Source organism: Protopterus annectens, chromosome 2.part1 (genome assembly GCF_019279795.1).
Source record: "Protopterus annectens isolate FY-2018-M chromosome 2.part1, PAN1.0, whole genome shotgun sequence".
NCBI classification, from domain to species: Eukaryota; Metazoa; Chordata; order Ceratodontiformes; family Protopteridae; genus Protopterus; species Protopterus annectens.
In genome coordinates this window covers 1,315,910,067-1,315,934,924 of record NC_056729.1, presented here as the reverse complement: position 1 = coordinate 1,315,934,924, position 24,858 = coordinate 1,315,910,067, and positions in this window count along the sequence as shown.

The window sequence follows — 24,858 nt, the reverse complement described above, 5'->3', positions numbered from 1 at the left end:
GCTTTGGGCATCTACTGCAGTCTGCAGTATCCTCAAGATAGGAGAACATGGATCACAGACTGTGCCCTGTGGCAGGCTAGCCATTCGACTGTGTAAAAAAAAAAAATAATGGCTCTAGGTGATTCGGTCATGTTGACTAATGTCATCAAAAATGGGCATGGGTAGTTACCGGTGATAAGTGGGTTGAGGACTCGGCCTACTCTGACCCACACCATGGACCTTTGCTCATGGTGGGAGGGGTATATGTGCCCCTATTGGCCAGTGTGTGCCCGCCATAAAGCCCAGCAGCCCTGGGTCAATAAGCTACTGGCCAGCTGGTGTCTAGTTGCCCAGCCTGGGTTATCTGGGATAGCTTTGTTGAGCGAAAGCTGGACATAAAACCAACGAACCTGCCAAACATGAACTGAGAATTGCTATGCTTAATGTAGGTTCACTGACAACACACAGCTTGGAAGTGGATGACATGATGATACTGAGGAGGTTGGACATCCTATGTATCCAAGAGATGAGATGGAAGGGCAGTGCAGCAAAGCCACTTGGCTTGGAATTCAGACTCTATTATTCAGGTTGAGAACAAGCTAGAAATGCAGAAATTGTGGTGAGAGAAAGGCTTTAGAAGGCAGTGAGGAATATCATCAGAATTAATGACAGACTCATGTCAATCAGACTCCATTGTAATGATAGGGCAGTATTCATATTCTCAGCCTATCCCCCACAGCAGGGTTGTTATAGTGAGGAAAAGTGTGCATTCAGACAGCAGTTGCAGGACCTACTAGATAAAGCAGGACAACAAGAATGGGTGTTGATAATGGGTGACTTGAATGCACTGGAGTAGAATCCATGATTGAAATGCCATCCCCAGTAAAACAGTCAGCCCACAGCATAAACCATTAGTTGCCACAACCAGCTGCAAACAGTGGTCAGAGAAGGCTCTAAGGTCAACAGAGACCAGGGTGAAGACCAGGAAGTTGACTGGAGAGAAAGTACAGGAGTTCAAGGAATTACTCACGGCTCTAGCACCCCAAGTGGAGGAAATAGGTGGAGTTGAAGAAGAGTGGCAGCACCTAAAACAGCATGTGTTAGGACTACAGGAAAGATATGTGGCTGAGCCAGGTATGTAAATAAGGTGCATAAGGAAAGCTGGTGGAGGAATGCAGAAGTTCAGGAAGTCATCAAAAGAAAGGAGGAGTGCAGGAAGAAGTGGGAGATAGAAAAGACTGACCAGGCTAGGAAGGACTACTGGTTGGCTAACAAAGAAGCTAATAAAGACGTTGCAATAGCAAATAATAAGGTATCAGAGGGACTCTACCAACTTCTGGGAAGGGACTCAGTAAGGGGCACAAAAAAAACTATATCAGATTGCAAGGCAAAGACAGAAAGGTAAAGAAGATAGTCAGACCTTTCATAAGAGATGCCAGCAACAACCTGTTCACCAGTCCACAGGACATCAAAGGCAGATGGAAGGAATATTTCCAGCAGCTTCTGAATGAAGAAAACCCCACAGATGCTGTACTGCCACAGAAACAGCCTATGATGAGAGAAGCAGAGGAGCCCACCTTAAAAGACATAAGAGTAGCACTAAGGAAGATGAAGTCAGGAAAAGCAGCAGGTTCAGATGAGGTCATAGCAGATATGATAAATATGCTGGGTGTTATTTGGGAGAAATGGCTCCTGAGGGTACTAATAGCAGTGTGGAGAGAAAGGCATATCCTATATGACTGGAGAATAAGCATACTCATGCCAGTGTACAAGAACAAAGGGGAAATATACAACTCTGAGCAGTAGAGAGGCATCCAACTCCTACCACATTTTGGGTTGCCAACCGTCCAGAATTCTTCCAGACTGTCCAGAATTAAGGGACACTGTCCGGAAGAATGGGAAATGCCTGTGTTGTCTGGAAAAAATGGTGCACTGTGCACATTTTCTTTTAGAAGACGAAAATGGTGTCTTTGCGGCTGTTGTTTACGTCTGTCTACTGTCTTCCGCGCATGCGGAATTTGAATTATAAAGAAGACGTTTGGACTGTACACTGAAAAGCCCCAGGCAAAGCACAAGTCCGGCTGGTGTTTGCTCTGAGTTTTCTCTAATCCAACTACGGTACATGCAAGTTCAGTTTTTTTTTTCCCCCTCAGCTTTAACCTTTAACTGAGGTAAGACTCCCCTGTTCAAAGCATACTTGTATATTGATCTAGAAGGCTGTGGGTGTGGGCTCTACTCCCACAGCATATAGATGGACTGCTCAAACTCATACTGTGTTGTATTTTAATGGGGCAGGGGGCTGCAGTCCTGAGTAGTCCTCCTATGATGCCTAGTAACTATGAACCTGTTTTCAGTTTGCCATCCATTTCCTATTGCAATATTACCAGCTTGCCATTTTTTAATGTAACACAGGCAATCAATTCTTCAAGGCAGCATGCATTGATTTGTAGATGAAACACTGAAATATAAAATTGTTTGCTAGCAGCAACTTTTCATTAGTTGCAGATCTCTTTAATGTGGAATTTTTTAGATGATGTTTTACTTCTGCAGAGATTGTGCATATTGACTGATATTGGTGGATTTTAATGACAGACGTATGAGTGGCCATTTATGGTTGAAATATTCTGAAGTGGGCAATTTTCTCATTATTGATTCATGTGTTTTGTTTCAATGCTTATTGGCAAAATGTTTGCAACTATAAATTTAACACAGTCTAACAAGTGGTGCTGTTACTGTCATCACATCATCACTGTCAAAAATAATAAGGCTTGTTGAGGGCAATGTGTGTGTGTCTAAAAGCTGCAAGTTGAACGTTAGCCATATGTTTTTCATTTGCTTATCAATGTGAAATCAGAAGTGTACAGAAAAGTATCTGCCATTTTTTGAGTGATAGTTGATATATGAAAAGAGCACCTACAGCATTACTTCTGCCTGATTACTGATGAGGCTTGCTGGGCAGCAGTGTCTGTCAAAAAGCAATATGGCTATCTTATTTATGGGAAGTCTTCACTGTCACATCTGATGTACCCTCTCTAAAGGGGCATGCATAGTCATCTGGGACAGTATGTATGTGGGTGTTTTGTACTCAAGTACCCTATTAGAACTCTCTGGAATTTTAGTGTGAATTGGTTTAAGGGAACTAACATAAGGCCATTTTCATACCATTAATATATCCAACATTTTAGAGGATTGTGTTGCCGCAGCCTGGCAATATACCCAGTTTTTTATTGGGGGGGTAGGTGATCATTCCTTATAAGGCAATACAAAAGTCATATTCATAATATGTATGTGCACTAAGTTCTTATTAGACAAGAAGTAAAAAATAATTTTCTTTCACCATTTAAGACAACATTTCTGTTACTGCATACAGGATGTGTATGAGAGCACTGTTACTGCATACAGGGTGTGTATGAGAGCACTGTACTGCATACAGGATGTGTATGAGAACACTGTTACTGCATACAGGGTGTGTATGAGAGCACTGTTACTGCATACAGGGTGTGTATGAGAGCACTGGACTCTATCTTCCAATGCAAACATTGTTCTGACATGTACTTTAGAGCTGAAATGCATTAAAATACTTGGAGTTGGAATGGCATTAATAAATGTGTCTCCCCAAAATTCTATCTGAATTTCCTGATTTTTTTTATTGTAAACTTCTTTAGAAGACCTGGCAGAAGGCCACAGTATCTGTTTTCTTGCTGTGAGTATTTAACATCTGCGCACAAGGCCAGGTGAGACTAATGTTCAAAATTTATTTGCAAAAAGTCCTTATTATTCCTGGAGTAAATTTTTATATCATCATCCAAGAGTATATCGTTACTGTTACTAGTAAATCCAATGTTTCAGAAAGCTTGCGTTGCTGCAGTTTAGCACTGGTTGTTTACAGACCTCATAAGAGGAATATAGATCTGCACAGTACAAAGTGTATTTTTGCTGCAAGTCATTTCTACCAAGTATGTAATGGTTCAGGTGATGGGCAGCCTAACACAAAAGTGCTTTTAATATCTATGATCATATTACAGCCTGAAATTTTAGCTTATCTCCGTCACTAGGCTGCAGCTTATTTAGATCTCTCAGTTGTGTGCTTCTGGGAATTTTAGTTAGTTTTTGCAAAGATGCACTCTGTGTTAAACATTTCTGCCTGGATTAATTTGCTTATTCCAAATTGTAAATGATGATATGATGACTGGCTAACCCATAACTTACTGAGGAAGGCTTCATAAACCTCTTTCAGCAGCAGACCATGATATAGGCTAAAACAATGGATGGTTTCAAATGCCAAGCTGTGCTAATCTCATCACTGATGCTACTGGATAATACAACAATCAGGTTCAGCACTACCTTTACTTGCATTTTTGCATGAAATTTCTATGTTGCTGTCATTGTTAATTCATCTCGTACTGACACTATACAGCTTCTATCAGTTATAGGCTTCTGGTATGGTAGCAAATAGCTTAAAAATGCTACGCTTTTTAAATCAGTAAGTGCTCCTCTTGCCCTCTGCCCTTCGCACCCTTCAGCAGCTTCTAGAACCCATATTAACTCCTTCCTTACACTGGGGCAGTTCCATATAATTTGACATTATTATGATTAGAGCAATTCTGCTATTTAAGTATATCAGTAATATGCCAGTTTTGTTTCATTAGAGATTCTACATGAGTATGAGTGTACCAGTCTTAAAGCTGTGATGGCTACTAATTCATGTCTGCTAGCTGTTATTATCTATTAAAATTTAATACAATCAGGAAGATGAATCAAAGAACTTTTGCATAGCTTTAAAAATGTGTGCAAGGGGCCTATGAGTTGAAAAAAATCCAAAGGTAAACTTAATCCACCACTGGCCAGATGCATTGCCTTTGAATGTAGGTTTCAATGCTGTTTCAGTGAACGTGAGTTTTAAAGACAAAGAAGTATTAAAGCTATGTCTGTTTATGAGAGACTGTATTGCTTGTTTAGCAAATGTCTATTAGTGTTTGTGCTGTAAATTTCGAAATAAAAGTTTTACATTAAATCCAAATATCTGTAATCATTGTAGAAGTAAAGCAGAAAACAGTATGCACACAAAGTTTTGAACAGTATTTATGGCAAGTGGGGAGAAATGGAGAGATAGCCAAGTAATGGGACACTGGAATGGCTGCGTGTAGGGGGGTAACACATGCGTGGGGGGGCGCATGCATGTGGGGGTACTGCATTTTGCTTTCATGTACATGTCCAGAATGTTTTACATGAAAAGTTGGCAACCCTAACCACATTGCATGAAAGTTCTGCAGAGGATGACTGATAGATATGCAGACTAGTAGAATGTAAGATGGGAGATGAACAGTTTGGATTCAGATCAGTATGCAGCACAATTGACCTGATGATTGCATTGAGACAGATACTTGAGAAGAAGCTAGAGATGAGGAGATAGTCCAATTGGGCATTCTTAGACTTAGAGAAAGCATATGACAAGGCCCAAAGAAAGCTGATCTGGGCAGCACTGGGGTGGTTTGAAGTCCCAGAAGCATTGGTAGAATTAGTGCAAGCTCTATTCAAGGACCCAGTTACTCAAGTACAAACAGTGTTCAGCCTCATAGAGGGGTTTCCAATGGGAGTGGGTGTACACCAGGGTTCAGCTCTGACCCCACTGCTGTTCATACTGGTGATGGACTACTTTAGCAAATAGGTTGGAGGGGACATATCAACAAAGCTGCTGTATGCAGACAATGTGGCAGTACAGGTGGACTCTGAGCTAAAACATCAGTAAAGGATAGGAGAATAGAATGCAAATCTGAAGGCACATGGGATGAAACTAAGCACAGCTAAGATGGTGGTAATGGCAACAAATTGGGGAAATCAGAAGAAGCTGAAAATAGAGATAGAAGGGAAGATAGGGGAACAGGTAAACAGCTTCAATTATCTGGGAGGAGTGGTTGAGGAGAAGGGTAATCTGAATGAAGAGGTCAAAGCTAGAATCAGAGGAGCTGCAGCCAACTGGCATAGAGTATCAGGTGTAGCCTATGACAGAAGAATGCCAAAGAAGCTGAAAAGTAAGGTGTAAAAGACAGTGATGCAACCAGTACTACTGTATGGTACAGAAACCTGGGCAGTAAAGGCAGAACAACTGAAGAAGCTAGAGGTGATGGAAATGAAGTGCCGGAGAAAGGTGGTAAGATGCACATTGGGGGACAGGCGAAGAAATGAGGACATAAGGGCAGAAGCCAAAGTAGCTACAATTGCAGAAAACATCAACAAGAACAGATTATGGTGGTTTGGGCACATGTGTAGAAAAGCAGAAGACAATCTGGTGAGGAAGATTTGGGACAGACAGGAAGAAGTTAAGAGGACATGAGGACATCTAGCAAAAAGGTGGAAGGACTGTGTGAAAGAAGATCTGCGACAGTCAGGCATGAGTGTTGAAGAAGGCAGGAGTGTAGCACTGAATCGAGAGAGTTGGCGACAGTTAACATGATATCCTGACCCCTATGTAGAAAAAAATGAGAAAAAGGGAGTTGATGATGATGATTAGCTAAGAAAGTCTAAGCCATTCTCTCATCCTCCAAACAATAATTCCTGGCAATAATTTTTTGTAAGTTTTAAAGCACTGCTGAATGCCCTGTACATCAAGAACCTGTCTACTATATCCTGAAAGACAGATGTGAATAATATTAGACCTTGTCAACTTCTTCACTCCAAGACAGAGTCTATGTAGAACTTTAAGTGTTAAAGAATAAGAAAACAATCTAACTTTTTTTCCTAACCAACTGCTACCTTATAATGTCAAATCTCCTGATATCCTTAATTCAGACTTTTCATTTCTGATAAAAAAAACACTTGTCTCATTTCTATATTACTAACCTAAATTTATCAATCTTATCCGGTAGGTTTATTAAAAATGTATCCCATTCCTTTCTTTGATTATGATACCATGTTGATACATTCCCATACAAATATGCCTTCACTGAATCACATAGACTTGCCACTTAGTCCTAGTCAATATTTTATTCAAGAAATTGCTGAACTTCCTATAGAAACCATTACTTAAATTCATTTAACTTCATAGCACAAGTTGGAAGACTATTGCAATTAATAGGATTATAGGTTAGTACTAAGCTAACTACCCTTGTGAGCCATTTTAAGCCTAGCCAATTATTCCTTGTGAGACTCAAACTCTGCACTTTGTGCTTGCAAGGCAAACACCTTAACCATTAGGCCACCCTCCCAACTCTGGTTGAAAGGTTGAAAGAAACTAGTTGCCTTTTATTAACTAGTTTATTAACTAGCTGCCTTTTATTAACTGCTGTTGAGAAAATAAAAGTATTGTTATCTGAGACAGGACAAGTCATTACTTTAAGTCAGCCCCATTCAGAGACTAAAACACTGGAAACATAAATCCTATCAACTCTGGCTTGAGTGCCAAACCTATAACAATAATGGATACAGAATAAAGAATAAAGAATTTACTTTGTTGATTTAAATTAATATTGATAAGCTTAATTAAATTAGTAAATATAGAAAAGGCATTGTTGACACAGGATAAGCTAATTAATGGCACTTGTTTCTCTAGCACTAAAATCACTGTCTAAAATAATACAGCCTTCATAAGTAAAGTAAGGTGATCTAAGTATTTTTTTTTCATTTTAGCTTTGAATCCCAGTACCCAATACATTAGCCAAACTTAATATAACATTTTAATATCCATTAACAAGATTACATATCATGCCTTTGTTGTCAGAAAATTAATTAATAATTTCATACATTAGATTGTAATTTGCCCATAGAATTATAATACCTCTTCTCCTCTCCTCTTTTATTTAAAACAGGAGGCAGAAAAATAAAAAGGAATAGTATCTTATTTTAACCCATCCAAGTCCTTTTGCAAGAGATGAGCTTCTTCTAAGAAGGTGACATGAACATTAAGTAATTTAAGATATGTAAAAAGACTAAGCCTCTTGTCAATGGTGTTAATACCATGAAAAAATGTTAGGAAAGGAATATGATTCTAATGAAGTCAAATCCATATTTGTATAAATTAATGAAATCCATGCTCTACTAAAACAAGAAATGTTGTTCATAAGAATGCAGTAACTGACGTAGACACAAAAAGATACTACTAAGACAATTAACAAAAACTTTATTTTAAAATCCCCTTATTCTCTATGGAACATGTATAGGTCATAGATTGGATAGAAACAGATACATATCAAAACAGAAATATGCCAAGCAGAAAGTTCCTCCTAACCTGCCCCACTATGTATTTAGGAGTATACATTTCTATCAATGATGTCAAAAATAGTATTCAAGCACATTTACCCCTTACAAGAACAACATGTAAGAGTATCTCCTTCTTTATAACCTTCATGAAACCATATGTATAAGTCATAACCAACTCCATAGTCACACATGCACCATGCATACGTCTAAGGGCAGTTATGATATGCAAATCTGTCCATTCCAGACTAATGAGATATTAGAGAAGAAATAAATGATAGAAAAAAAGACATACCAGAATAAAGAGAGGACAGCCAAGAACTGAACTATAAACCTTTATCTATGAAGTGTCAATATAAATTATTATACCAAAGCCATTCCTATCAGAACACCTCCTTAAATATGATATATATATATATATATATATATATATATATATATATATATATATATATATATATATATATATATTTATACACACACATTTACTGTATATAATAAACGTGCAGAACTGGAAGTCAGTTAATACATTAAATATGCATAAGTATTTACCCACATTATTGCTCTACAAACTTTCTTCTTCTGGTATCCACCTCCACTCTTCATAACCTTTACAATGTAATTTGAAACTCATTAGTATGTATCAGTGAAATAATAAGGAAGGAACCCATATGTTCTATAAAACACACACACACACACACACACACACACACACACACACACACACACACACACACACACACACACACATCTAGTTTACTTAGATTATGTCATAATAGTTGCAAGCTTTGCCATATTAAACAAAAACTTATCTAATGTAAAAACAACCATTATAAAACAATCAATTAATATCAGGTACTATGCAAAATTCATGAAAAAGGTAAAGAACATTAATGAAAATAATAGACAGACTTACACTTGAAGTATAGGAATTCCAGGCTGTCCTATAAACACAGCCACAAGTTCACTTCATGACAACCATTAATAAAATTCATAGCAACAAAAAAGTAAACAAGCAAAATGTTAAATAATGGCACAATCAATCATATATTTAAATTAATCAAGAATTGATAAATAAACCTTACTGATATAAAACCACAGCCCAGAAAACAGTGTGTTCATGATGTTTCCTGCTTCTAGTAACCTTTTGCCTTACGTATAACATTACAGCATTCATCTTCTGAGACTTCTAGGTGAAGGACTGTTATAATGAGTGTGATTTTCAGTTTCAATTTGTCTCTTAAAAATGCTTGCATGATGAATGGAACATCACTAGTATTTAAGGAAGCTGACAGGGAGAAAATAAACTGACAAAAAAAAAAACATTAAAGCTGAGAAATACTTCAATAAAAATATTTGAAGGAAAAAAGCTGAGAAATACTGATTTTAATCTAAAACATTGAAATAACAACAGGTGTTACCCCAACCTCAGTTAAACAGGCATCATTACTTTGTAGCAACATTAGAAATGAGTAAAATAAAATATTTAACACAACACATAAATTAGGGGTATTAGAATGAGTCATCACAAAAATAAACTCTAAAATATATATGTATCATACTTTGCCCAGTGCAGACAGCCCCCAACACTGAATAACTCATAAAATTATAATAGCTGGATGAACAGTTACCTAATTAGTTAATTAATATATTGCAGATACTGATCACACACACACACACACACACACACACACACACACACACACACACACACACACACACACACCAATGAATAAACATTGACACTAGTCATATAATAGCACTTATATCTAAAATGTTATAGATTTTAATCAGACATATAATACATAGGGAATATAGAATGATAATATATTTATGTACTAAAAACAGAATGAAAATATAACTGTTACAGATAATAAAGGAGGTACAAATGTAGAACAAGTAAGAAAGAAAAGTGAAAGGAAAAGAAATGTAGTTTAAAAAGATAAAAAAGTAAATAAGAAAAAAGAAAGCATAGTATAATAAGCAAATGGAACAACATTGCAGTTTTCAAGGAGAGAGAGGTCCAAGTTGAAAGCAGTTCAATATGTAATAAAGTTATTTGTCCTTAGTATCTTAACTTTACCAATGTTTTTCCATCCCCTTTTCTCTGCCTGTGATTTTAACAAAGCTGCATGGCAGTCTATATCTTTTGTGTGTTCCAGTATTTTATGTTTTATGCCTATTTATTTATTTGGGATGAAATAAAGCACATATTCAAAGGAGCCAAATGTTTTCAGACCTTCAGAAAGAAATGACATAATTCAGACAGGGAACACCTGTTTTCTAAAGAGCTTTAGCTAATGGCAGGCAAGCTTTTGGAAGTCACTTCAGATGAGTAGTCACTGTTAAATCTTATTAAACTGACATTTATTTTAATAAAAGGACTTTTCCCTGCTGTATTTAGTATTAACTCTTTGTCTTGACTGTCACTGACATTGGGGGAACACATTTTCTGTTAGGTGGATGTATGATAGAGCTATGGATCCTTTATATATCAAAAGAAAGAGCCTCATGTATATTAAGAGCTTGAGGTAACCAGGTAGTCAAAAAGATAATCATGTTTTCCATTTTGTTTCTCCAGAATGCAGTCAATCCTTATATTATTCCTCCTGGATTTATTCATCAAGTTATATTTTTTCCCAGAATCATATTGTTTTAAAAGGAAATTCTATGTGTCTTTCACCTTCAAATATTCTTATGGTTACCACTTTTCCATCATGCTATTTCCTGACAAACAATCCCCACCCCATGCATAACCTAGTCATGCTCATTCCCTATAGTAACCACACTCCTTTTAGCAAACCATGCCCGGCAGCACTTCTTGAATACCACATGCAGTCATGATATGCAGCAAATATACAATGAATAAAAAAAAAAGATGTAAATGAAACAACTTTACTTATGTTCTTAAGGAATTACATTTTTCTAAGAGCTCTCTACACCTAAAACACTACACCCAAATGACACCACACTTAAAATTAAGAAAAACAAGTAAGGGAGAAGTGAATATAAAGGCATTGTCAATTAGTATTAATGTTGTGGAAATAGTTAAAATAAAAAAATGGTCATGTCACAATTTATATGCAATATGGTTTTCCAACAGGAGTAGGCCACTTGGCATAATCAGTGCTTGTATTTGAAACTATATTTCTCATTTCATTTGGCAGCCCCCAGTAATGGCTGCTTACCTTTTGTGAATGTATAAAACTGTGTGTAAATTATGTTAAAATTCAATTAGCTTTAATTCCCATAAATGTGTGAGGGGGGACTGAAAGAAGAAACATCATTCTGTAAATCATTTTACAGTGTCAATCAAGCTTTTCTAAAAAAGTCATGCGGTGATTACTAACAAATGCCTCCATTATTTGTAATAGGGCTGGAAATGTAGCAGAAAAGTGCATCAGTGTCCAGATCTAAATTGTAAATAAATATAGCTGTGCACAGTTCTGACCAAGCTTCAGGCTGTTGGGCTCTGAAGATCTGTATAGCTTAAATGGGGACTATTATCAAAGTCAACTGACTTTTACATGTAAGAAAGTACTTTAGTATAAAAGTTAATGATGTTCCTACTGACCTGCCATCCCACAGGTTTATCAAAGTGCTTTAAAGTAGCTGAAGCTGTAGAGCCAAAGATCTGGTCATCTAGCCTTCTCTGCAACTCATCTCTGACCTGCCATCAGTGTGTGTGTGCAACTCTGAGGCAGTGTATTACATTCTAGCTTTGCAATAGACTTGTAGAATATCTACAAGATGTAGTGCATGAGATATTGTCTGTGATGCCATCCTCATGTGCCTCCACAAATCTTCAGATGAAGGGGTGACACTCTTGATTAATGAAGTCATTTTTAATTGAAGGTCAGCATTATAGCAGTCTTACCAAAGCTGGGAACAAATACAGCCACCTTGTGGCAGCATGCAGCATAATCTCTTTAATACCTTGGCCTAGGAAAGAATAGAAGTCCTCCAACAATTCCTGTATTTTTGCTGAGCCAGAAAACTCACATCATGTAAAGGCCTTGCTGGTGAGCTTTACAACATTATGCCGTATGTGGTACAAACAGTTTGCTGGAATGATGTGAGGTACCTCAGCTTTCAGATGTTTAAAAACAGACCTATACTTTCCATAATTAACTAGATCACTCTGTATCTTAGATAGACAGGTGTTATACTTTCAGTCCTTTCAGCACTAGCAATTTCTTTATTCTTGCAAAGATTAATTCAGAACTTTTGTTAAGTCCTCACAGAAATCCGGACGTTTCTGTTGTGTAACATGGGTTGGACTGAAGTACTGACTAATCTGGGGTAATATCTTTCTGTTTCATTTATTGGATGCATCTGAGTCCCTGTAGAAATATGAAGTGTCAAGTTCCTGTAGAAGGAGTGCTTCTGAATGAGGTGCAAGAACATCTATCACAATGCACTCAGCTTTTGCCATCCCACAGCTGAATTTCACAGCCACAGTAGAGTTAATGTGAAGTGTATATATCAGCTTACCTCCATAGTCCATGGATGTGTACAGTGATTGTGTTTCACACCACTATAAACTGATGTCACCTCAACTGTTGTCATATTACAGGCTTCAGTACTATGTGGCTGAATAAAGTTTATCATTACAAAGTTCTGTTCTGGAGCTGAAGGCTTTGCTGGTGTTAGTCTGACTTCTAGTAGCTTTTCAATGTCTTTTCTCCATCCTGTTTAATAGTTAAAAGTTGTTCCACAAGGCATGTAGTTGGCCACAGCATCTGCATCTGGAACAGATTGCACCCACGGACAACTCTGCTCCCATGTCTTATTATAACTCCATTGCACTGACCAGTACTACACCCTAAACTATGGGAATCTATTCCTCTCTCAATCCAAGATGTCAGAAGTACTGTGATATCAGACAACAGCTGAAAGAACACCTTTTCACCCAAGCAAAGTGCAGCTGCACTTGTCAGTTCACATTACATGATGCATGAACCTGCAGCTCCATCACACACCCTTTTACCCAGTTCCATCCTTCCTTATCTCATCTTGTTATCCCCTTTACTTACTGCCTCTCATTCATCTCACTTCCCTCTTCTCTTTGTATATCTCTCACACTTCACCTTTATATTATTCTTCCCTCTGCATGCCTCTCAAATCTTTTCTCTGTCTTCTCCCAATGGTATCCTTTCTTGCAACTATTCTCACTCGCCTCTTCTAATGTCTATATACCTCTTTATATAATGATATGCTGCAACCACTGGGTGATCATAACAATCATGCTAAAGTGATGCCCTGAATTTATTACATTTGTAAACATGATCAAAGACATGGTCAGAGATTGTGCAGACTCCATACAGAAGGTAAGGCACTCCAGCAGTGAATGAAAAGTGGAGACCAAGCACTGTGAGGCAGTAACACTTTTTTGTTATACCAGTGATGTTCTGCATCTGAAACACATCAACCCACTGAAAACACATAGGCAGTGGATGCAGGCTCCACAGCTAAATATGCCCCAAATGAGAATCAAACTTTGTGACCAATCTGATTCTAAAAAGCAGTCTAACCATAAACGAAAGAAAATCACTGGGCCCAATTCATAAAGGCACTGTAAACCTTAAGGTTCAAACAGCCCATGAAAGCACAATGTGATTTTTTTTATTTTAATAAAAAATTACATTTCACAACACAAAGCACACCCAGTCATTGCAGAGCACCAGATCCGGCATTGTCAGATGAAAGCTCATATACAACAGTGTTACCATCTTTCAACTAGCCACAGTAGAACATTTTAACAGAAAGATTAAAGAAGAGTTTTATGGTATTTATTCCAAAGGTTTCATGCACATCACTTTTAACAGCAAATACAGGAAAATTACATTTCATGCACTAAATACTAAGACATTTAGGACCATACCTGATCAGGTTAGAGATTCCAAGGCATACTGCAGGTCGACAAGATGAAATTTCCTAAACAAGATAAAATACATGCTAGCTCAGCAACCATAATCCCCAATTCAACGATTTAGGGAGCACAAGTTCATCCAATACAGTATGGCAATATGTAATACACAACTTATTAGGACTTTCATAAGCTTTCATCCTGTTTCACAGCAGAACTATTCAAACAGAAACAATTCTGCGAAGGATATCGCCCTAAACAGAAAATCACAGCACCATCCACTCAAGTCAGTTACTCAGAAACACAAAACATTAATACATTCTCCAGCAAAAAAACTGATAACACAACTGATTTCTAAGTGGTAATAATGTTGTATAAAGTTTTATAAACCATCTGCTTTACCTTGATTTGATATCACTTTAAATATACATAGCTCATAGTTACCAAGCCCAACACCTCTAAATCTTAGTGCTCTATCTACAGTGACTGAAATTACTATATATAAATGTATACACACACACACACACACACACACACACACACACACACACACACACACACACACACACACACACACACACACATATATCTATTTATATGTGTGTGTGTGTGTGTGTGTGTGTGTGTGTGTGTGTGTGTGTGTGTGTGTGTATATATATATATATATATATATATATATATATATATATATATATATATATATATATGGGAGCCTTTCATTTCTTCGAACTTTCAAATGTTCAAAACTCATATTCTTTAAAACATTCGCCGACAACATATGAGCGAATGTTTTAAAGGCCAAGAAATGATAGCAGAGATCCTGCTACAGTGCGGGACTGGGAGATTCTTCTTTCCTGCACTGTAGTGCGACCCAAGAAAGTCAATATTTAAGTGGGGGGTGCAAGGGGGATTGCCCCCCTGCATAACACAGTTTTACTGTATTTACAGGTAGGTAAATGGTGCTATTTCAGGGTGTCGTTCTTTTGGAATGTCGATCGTATGGTGTTGGCCATATGAAAGCCGGCATTCTGAATTGTCGACAATCTGAGGTAGAGCCACACACACACACACACACACACACACACACACACACACACACACACACACACACATATATATATATCTATATCTGTCTATCTATATCTATGTGTATGTATGTATGTATGTATATATATATATATATATATATATATATATATATATATATATATATATATATATATATATATATATATACACACACACACACACACACACACACACACACACACACACACACACACACACATGCACACATGCGCACTCATGCACACATGCACACCCACACGTGCACACATGCACACACACACACACACACACACACACACACACACACACACACACACACACACACACACACACACACACCACAAGTGTACAAACACTTAAGTAACTGCATAAATTCCTGACCGGAGCAAAAGCAGATCTTCCAATAAAAACAAGCCACTGTGGTAGACTTCAAGTATAAACAGATTATATTCCAAGAAGAAGAAACTGTTGCCCAAAAGCAGCAGGGATATCCCTCTGCATAGGAAGAGTTCCCTCATAAGCCTAAACAGGAAAATCAGAAATCTTGTAAAGTCTTCTAAAGCAAATTACAAAAGTAAAATTGCATCTGTAGCCAAGGATAATCATGAGGCATTCTTTAACTACATCCAAAATCTAAAAGGGAATGCCCAGCTATGTGCAAAACTGGTTGTAGATGAGATCACTCATACCACACCAGAAGAAATTGCCAACCTGTTAGCTGAAAGACTCAGTGCAAATTCCCCCACCCCCCTTCCCCACCTACCATATCCCAAAGCATACCTGACACCAGTCCTCTGACCAGTATCTGTAGAGAACAGGTCATCTCTGTGCTCAGCATGGCCAAAAACATGGTCTCAATGGGACCAGATAATATCCCAGGTTGTTTAGTAAATAATCTAAAACAAGACCTAGTGGACCCACTTGGCATTCTCTTTAATCATTGCTTGAGAACTGGCTAGGTTCCTGCAGAATGGAGAACAGAAACAGTAATCCTTCTGCACAAAGGGTGGCTATCAACTGACCCTGGGAACTACAGACCCATAAGTCTAATCAGCCACATCTGCAAAGCCATGGAAAGAATTATCATGGACATTATCAGCAAGGACATAGTTGATCTCCAAACACTGGACCCAACCCACTTTGGGTTTGTTAAGGGTAGGTCATGCTTACTAAACCTGGTAGACTTCTATGAGAATGTAATCAAAGCCATGGAAGAAGTTAAGACAGTGCACACAGCTTATCTCGACTTTGCCAAGGCTTTCATCACAATTCCCCACTCTGGCATCATTGAGAAACTCTCCAAGACAGGGATTAACCCTCATGTTACTAGATGGGTAGCCAATTGGATCACTGACAGAACATACTGTTGAAATCGATGACTCCACCTCCACCAGTAGAACTATCACCAGTGGAGTACCAGAGGGGTCTGTGCTGGGCCCCTTACTGTTTGGCATCTATTTCTCAGATGTCCAGGCTAAAGTAGGCAGTTTTTGGCTCACCAAGTTCACTGATTATTGCAAAATGGGAGCCATCATTTAGTCTCTCAATGATGTCAACATATTACAAGAAGGGCTAACACAAACAAGTGACTGGTGCCACAGCCATTGTCTAAAACTAAATGCAAAAATTGCATTATTATTCCCTTTAGCAAAATGGAATTCCCTACAAGTAAATCAATAAATATTGACAGCACCCCCTGAGTTCCAAACCACTGGTGCCAGACACAGAATTACAGGTTGATAGCAATCTGAATTTTGCCCATCAAGTTTCCACAGTAGTAAGGAAAGTCTTTTATATAGTGCACCTCATTAGCAAGGCCATAGCATCCAGGTCAAGGTATGTTATAACTCCACTGTACTCAACTCTCACCCTTTTGCATTGTACCTCACCAGAGACCTGCAGCAGCTGAAGCAACCTCAGAGTTTTCTCACTAAGAAAATATATGGACTCCAAACCATGAACTAAGTGGACAGGCTGAAAGACCTGTCACTTTACTTTGTATCTTACAGGCTGCTGAGAGATGACTTGTGCCTGGCCTATAGGGCAATCTCCAATCATACCCTAATGGAAATGCTGCACATCTGCAAGTTAAATGGTTCAAGAGTCACTATCTCTAGGGATCTGAACCTAGCTTGTGACATTAAGAGATCATGCTGGAGAGACAAATTTGTCTCCCAGAAACTGCTATTTCTCTGGAATAGACTCCCTGTTGATGTAAAATAGAGTTTCTCACTGACTCTATTCAAACGCAGCCTAGATTATTGTATGGGAGACCGCAAATTTGCCCCTCGAGTGGCACCCATGTCCCTCATGGACAGGGGTAGCTAGTGTTGATCACAGACCTGCTCTGTTCATAAATTAATTCTGCAAACTGCCCAAAAAAGAACAAATGGGGATACTTGGGATTAACATGGGTAGGCCTGTAAAGGCTCTAAGACCGCTACCTAGTAACCTCCTATGAATCTATGAACCTATGAAAATATATATAATGCCTGTTATCTAATATGCTAAAATGCCTTATCATGACTGTTGATGGCAATGCAAATCATGTGCAAAGCACTCATATGACAGTCTGATTTGATTAAATCACCGCAAAGTATTATTGCCCTGCTGTTCAATTATTGTTTTGCACAAGAATTAGAGACAAAGGCCCCACAATCAAATGAGGGACTAAGAACCAAAGCAAAGAAAAGTTAATTATTCTAATTTGCTTAGAAAGTTAATAGAATGGTAACCATTTGAACTGTCAGGACATGCTAGAGTGAGTCCTGAAACTTGGAGATTGAGTGGTCAAAAGCTCATACTTACATACACTAAGTCAGAAATGCTATTTCTCATAATACTTCCTTTTCTCTCTGAGGTATGGTGATCTAGGAATTGGCATGTATAAGTTTTGGAAGAGCTTGTCCTAGCGTATGTGTGGGAGGGCTTTGCAACTTCCTGCATAAAGAAGATTTAAGTATGGGAGTGATTTTTGAGATTCACTCTTTTTCTGTATTTTCAGTCTTTTCTTTTTGGCACTCTGCATTTTAAGTGCCAACATTTCAGTAGGGGAGCCTAAGAGAACACAGTGTGCATTAACATTTGCAAAACCGCCACTTCTTTGAATTATTTGCTCAACAATCAGTCATAGAGCCAAGAATGTGGGACAAAGACACAAAATCATAGACAAGTCTAAATTGCTTTAATTCTCTTAGAAAGTGGAAGAGAATTGTTCAGCATCACCAGACACTGGATAAAAAATGCTCACCATCTTTACTCAATAACTGATACAAAGGCAAAAATGAGGGAAAATTCCTTAAATAAGGAACAAATTTTAAATACTACTGTAATGTACTTAGAAAGTTAATAGAACAAGTTGTGCACCGGCCTGTATTATCTGAAGAAAACCTCTACACGAAAGCCAACTTTTAGTTATTCTAATTCAGTTAGTTAATAAAAAATAGGTTTCATCAACAATGTCAAAATCTTCTCAACAAAGCCAGAAAAAGGAGGGACAAAACCTACAGTCAGGGTCAGATTTTAAATATTAGTATAATTCAGTTAGAAAGTTAATTTAACAGCTTGTACTTGAACATTCATTTTGACTAAAAAGTTATGAAGCTAAACTATTGAGACAAATAGACAAAATCAGGAACACTCTGCTAAATCTAAAGACAGATAAGAGCTTAAAGTAACTGCTGTACTGAATGATCATTTCATATCGCTGCTACTGTAGTTCATTTAGTTAATTAAACACTGCAAGACTGTACAGTACCATAATTAGCTGGAAAGACTAATGAGACTGAGAATGAAAGTTTTTAACTGTTAATTACCCAGACTCTTACTGAACAGGTGCTAGTTTCTCCTTTATGGACCAAATCTTGTGTACTTTTCAGAATTAAATTTTCAAACACTGTAGTTTATTTAATAAGGCTTTATTAGATGTTTACAATATCCGAATACTGTCTTCATTAATAGTGCTGATAAGCAATTAGTATTCAAAGCTACTGCACATCATATTCTGATTTTCTTGAACAACGTAAACTAATATAGTCTTTATTTGACTTGTCTTCTATACTGAGGCTTGAGTGTCTGTAATCTTTTTTGAACTAACAGGCCGAATGAACTCACTAACCTTAACTGAACTGCTATCATGAACACAACATATTATATTGCTTCAGTCCAGTAATTTCCCTTATTTACTCCTCTTAACCTTGGTCTCAGGCTTTGTCTTGTATGGGCTTTATTTAACATTACATTAAGGAACATTCAGTAGTTGGCAAGATTGTATCTTTCCCTTGAGAAAAGAACATTCTGTATTTCTGTATTTTTCACACATGTTATGCTTATCTTTCCTTTCTAATAAACTGTCTCTCATGTTTGACCAGCAAGGTTATTTTACTTTCTGCTTAACTGTATTTTATGCATAAATGAATCATAATTTATTTTACCCTTTAGCCTGTCTAATGTCTAATAACTACTTTAAAACTGAAGTCCCTCATCTAACAGTTGCCCCTGAGGTCCCTGGCAAAAGTCTAGAAGGACTTACTTCTGTAGTTATTTTACATTTATATTATTAACTACTGTATACAGCTTTATGCTACCTGACTCATAATCTGAAAAAAAAAAAAATATCTGGTAAACTTGCAATTATAATTTTGACCACTAGGTGTCACTTGAGCATTCATGGCCTGTTTGGATTGAAGTCTTTTAACTTTATGATCTACTTATGACTGGGGAATCATTTTCTTTATCTGGCGAATAAACTTGCAATTTTAATTTTGATCACTAGGTGGCACTTGAGCATTTATGGCCTGATTGCATTGAAGTCTCTTAACTTTATGACTTGATTTTTATAATACTCTATAATTCATGCTCTTTAGTTTTTAAGTCTAAGTTTGATGTATAGTGATATATTTAAAACCTGTACGTTATTCTGAAAATTATTTTTTTTTAATTTTGTGGCGTTTAAATCTGATTAACTTGTTTTTGTGAATTTTTATTTAAGTTAGACAGAATATGAACTGTTAACCCTGTCTATTTTTCTTTTATATCTCTGTATGCTGTAATGGTAAGTTGCACTGTTTATTACCTATGTTGTTTTACCTTATGAACTGGTGCTTTAGTGTACTATGATTTTTTTTTATGTTGTTGTTGTTGTTTATAGCAAATGAAACCTTTTCCTGTTGTTTATAGATTTACATTTTTAAACATTGTACTGTTTCTTTTTACTATATATCCTATCAAGCATGATGGCTATTTTCTGAAGACTAATTGAAATCTGCACTAAAAAGATAACTTTAGAAGTTGTTTTGAAGCATAATTACCATATTCTGTATTTTGTGTCTATAAATTTTTATTTAAATTTGCTCTATAATGCTACTTACCTTTTTAACTTTTATGAATATGTATGAGTTATAATAGTTTACTAAAACCTATGCTTTCTGTATTTTAAGTCTTTACTTTTGCATTGTCTGTTAGTGTCCTTTTAATTTTCTGATTAATACACAATAATTATGTAAAGTGCACTGTAATTTGTAAACGTGCACTATTAGTTATAAACTAGTTGACATATTAAACCTGCCCTGTTATGCCTTGAATGCATTGAATAACTATTACTAGCTGTTCTTTAGATAACTTATTTTAATAGTTTACTAAACTTATGATTTCTGTATTTCAGGTCTATACCTTTGCATTTTATGTTAGTGTATTTTCTTAACTTTCTGACTAATACACAATAATTATGTAAAGTATACTGTAATTTACAAATTGCGCCTACCATGTTATACATTGAGTATACTGAATATTACTACCTATTATTTAAATAACTTATTTTAATAAGCCTGTAAAAAATAATTCTGTCACTTTACTCTTAACTAATGACTAAATAATGTAATTCTGTTACTTTACTCTTAAACAAAGACCGAATAATGTGAAGTAACTGAGTACTATTTTTATATTTTGAGATTTGAGTGAAATGTCCAATACTAAACACACGAATATGAATGTCATATTCTGAATCTTGACTGAAATTTACATTAGTGTATACTGAGCATTTAAAATAGTTATTCTAAAAACTAACTAAACTAATACTAAAATAATATATTTTGCTAGTGTTAACTAAACACAGATAAAAGCATAACTGAAACTGGTACATGTTATATTGTGAAAACCAAACTATTATTGTTTGAACATTGATTGAAAGTTAGTACTGTTGACAAGTTGAACCTGAGAACATTGTCTGAACATAGATAAACTGAAATTTAGTCCTATTGTGCAATTGTCTGAAAACATGAGAACATTGTCTGAACATAATAAAACTGAAAACTAGTACTATTGTTATATAACTGTCTGAAAACATACATACTTGCTTTAATTCATACATTTTAACTTTCAAAAAATATTGAAGAAAAAACTGAAACACATAGACAGTCAACTTCTGCATCACAGCTCTTGTCAGATTTTACTCTGTATCTTCATGAAAATCTCCTTAACACATAAAAATATGATTGTAAATAACTCCATGTTATGGTTACTAAAGGAATTTTGTACTTCACCTATTACACCTAAACATATGGTTTGTTACCCATTAAATATTATTATTAGTTATCGTAACTTTATATTCATGCACCCTAAGTATAGGGAATGGAATTTTATTGTATTTCCTATAATGTATACTCAGGGTATGCTTTTGTCATCTACTTTTGAAGGAACTCATTTAGCTATAGATAATGATCTAAAGTACTGGTATCAGTTGATATCTGATAATAAAGTTAAAAATCTAGATTTCTTAAAACAAGAATTTGATCTAAGAGAAACTTGCTGGTTAGAGGTTCAGACCTTTAGACAACATCTCATTAATAAAATAGATTTAATGTCTATAACTGTTAAAGAATCTATTCCAACACTGATTGATTACTTGATATTAAATTTACAACATAAAGTTTCTGATAAAGGTAAACTTTCATACATACATAAAGTTATCAGACAAGAAACTTTTACAGTGTAGATTCATACTGGAATTATTTCACTTCTATTAATGGGGACCCACCAAATCAACAAGATAAACAATATATATTGGAATCTGCTTATAGAACTACGTCTTCCATTGTCTGGAGACTTTATACATGGAAATTTTACATAGATCTTTTATACACCTTTGATGATGAATAAAATAAATAATAAAGATAATTTATGTAAGAGATGTAATGTAGAAATTAATGCTGACTGGGCTCATATGTTTTATGACTGTATAAAGTTGAAAGAATACTGGAAGTCAATTAATGAATTTTGCAGGCTCTTTTACAGATAATTTCATTATTTCTAAATCTCTTATATTATTCAACACACCTGTACCTCAAAGTGTTAAAAGGTTAAGCTTCCCTTGTTATGGTCTATTCTAGCAGTGGCTAGGAAAATAATAACTAGAAATTGGATTTCAGATACACCTCCTTCGTTCAATGAATTTAAAAATGTTATGAATATAGTGTGCCATATGGAAATAAACACAATTAGGACTAGAACAAATAGAAAAACATCTTATTTTATTGTATGGGATAATTTACAAAATTTGTTAAAAAAATTTTAATTTCAATAGCATGGTATTTTAGTTTATTTAATTGATCTGATTGTAGTGGATGTCTTTGTAAATACTTTAGTTGTTTTGTTGAATATTATAATAATACCTATTTTTAATTACTTGTATAAAATTGTTATGATATTTCTCTTATATGTTAAAACAATAAACCTGTTTTGAAAAAAAAAAGATTTTACTCTGTATTGTTCCAGTCACTGATGAGATAAAGGAAGGCCTGCTTTAATGTTGAAGTGCCCTTTTTACAGTTAGGCATTTTAAACCTCTTCTTTTTATTTATTGTGCAAGGCTGGGTAGCTAAAGTTCTTCATTGTATTTAGTATCAGGCCCTTAAAATAACATTTGCATCTTTAACAATTATAACATTGCTTATTGCCTGATCTTACTCACATTTTTCTGCATGAAATAAACATTTGCAGCTTTAACAACTATAAACTGATAGCATTGCTTACTGTGCCGACTTTACATTTTTCTGCATGCAATAAACATTTACTGCTAATAAACTCTTTCAAGTCTGTAAGCAAACTGATAATTTTAAATGAAACTAAATAGTAATGTAGCACTGTGCATTTCTGTACCTTTATAAAATTAATTTTAAATGTTGAACCTTTTTACATTTTGTCTTGTGACCCGTTAGATTTTAAAATACTGTTCTGTGAGTGAAACTCCACCCACTTTTTTGCCTTAACTGTTTATTTAGCTGACATCATTTAACTTTTCAGTAGTACTGAATGCTGCAAGAATTTATTATTAGTCTACATTTTTTTGGATAAATAGCAAAACTGTAAGTGCATTAAATGGATTGTACTGTTTTACTTCAGCTTGCTAGGCTGGCTGTAATCTGAGCTGATGTACTTGGCAAACTGCCATTTCCATATGCAATATATACAGTCTCAAACTGATTACATAATGTACTCTTTATACATACGATCTGAATTTTTAGCTGTGTTGTCAATTTTACAATGTAGCATTGACTTTAAAACTTATATTCTGTAAACTGGCAAACATTATTTTTGTCTCTGTCTATATTATGATATTGTTTATGCATTGCAGCACTTTAATACAAAGCTCTTAACCAATGACTGCTAAACAAAACAATAATACAAAAAATTAATTTACCAAATCTGAAATGGTAAACTCTTTATTCTGCTAATTAATTTGACTATTAGTTTTGATACACCTTACAAGACATAGGGGTATATGGTTATCCTTTTTTCCTAAATGGCCACACCCAATATGTCTTTCTGAGCACTTTAGCTGTATCAGCTTAACTGGAATGTATTTTATCTTTAACCCATAAATCCGCATGTTCCTGTCATAACCAATTATTTAAAATCTGTACATTTGGACAAATCTTGTTGCACTTTGAACTGTTAGCTGCTGTAAACTTTGACCTTTTAAATCCTGACAAAATTGCATTAGTGTATTTTAATTAAGATCTATGTGTAATGGAAATTGATTTGTCTGTAAACAATGAGATATTGTTATTTCTTCTAACCTTAAACAATGACAGATTAATACTGTGATCTTTACAGATAGCTGTGGGATGCATTCTTTTACTTAGTACTGAAGTATGTTCTTCAGTTATACTGCAGTTTACTGTATTAAAATATGCACTCTGATTCCTCTTATCTCCCTTCAGTGCAAACATTGCACTTGATTCTGAAAATAAGAAACTGGATGAAGAAATGTGAACTTGAGACATTGCCTGCATGTTAAGTACATTGACTGTGTTGACATTTGTATGTTTAATACTGCAATATAATTCTGTATTTTAAATTAAATGTATTACATTCTGAACATCTGTGTGTGAAACTATACTACAACTGAAATTATTATGTTGAATTATATGTGCTGAAGCATTTACATTTAAGTTTGTGACAGTACTGACAGAAGCTTGCTTTTGTGATTTAAACCTTTTGTGTTTAGATGTATTTAACATTCTTGAACTAATAACCTTTAACTTTAAAAGAATATTTCTAGACTGCTTTACCCAGGTTTTAAAATTAAACCAAATATTTACTGATGTTTGAACTGTAGAAGTATTACTTAACATGTTTACATACAAATAGCTTTAACTGATTAATTTAAACTTTTTGAGCTGTTAACTAAAAGGTACATATAAACTCTTACATAACTTTATGGTTCTGGAAGAATGTTTGCCATTGTCTGT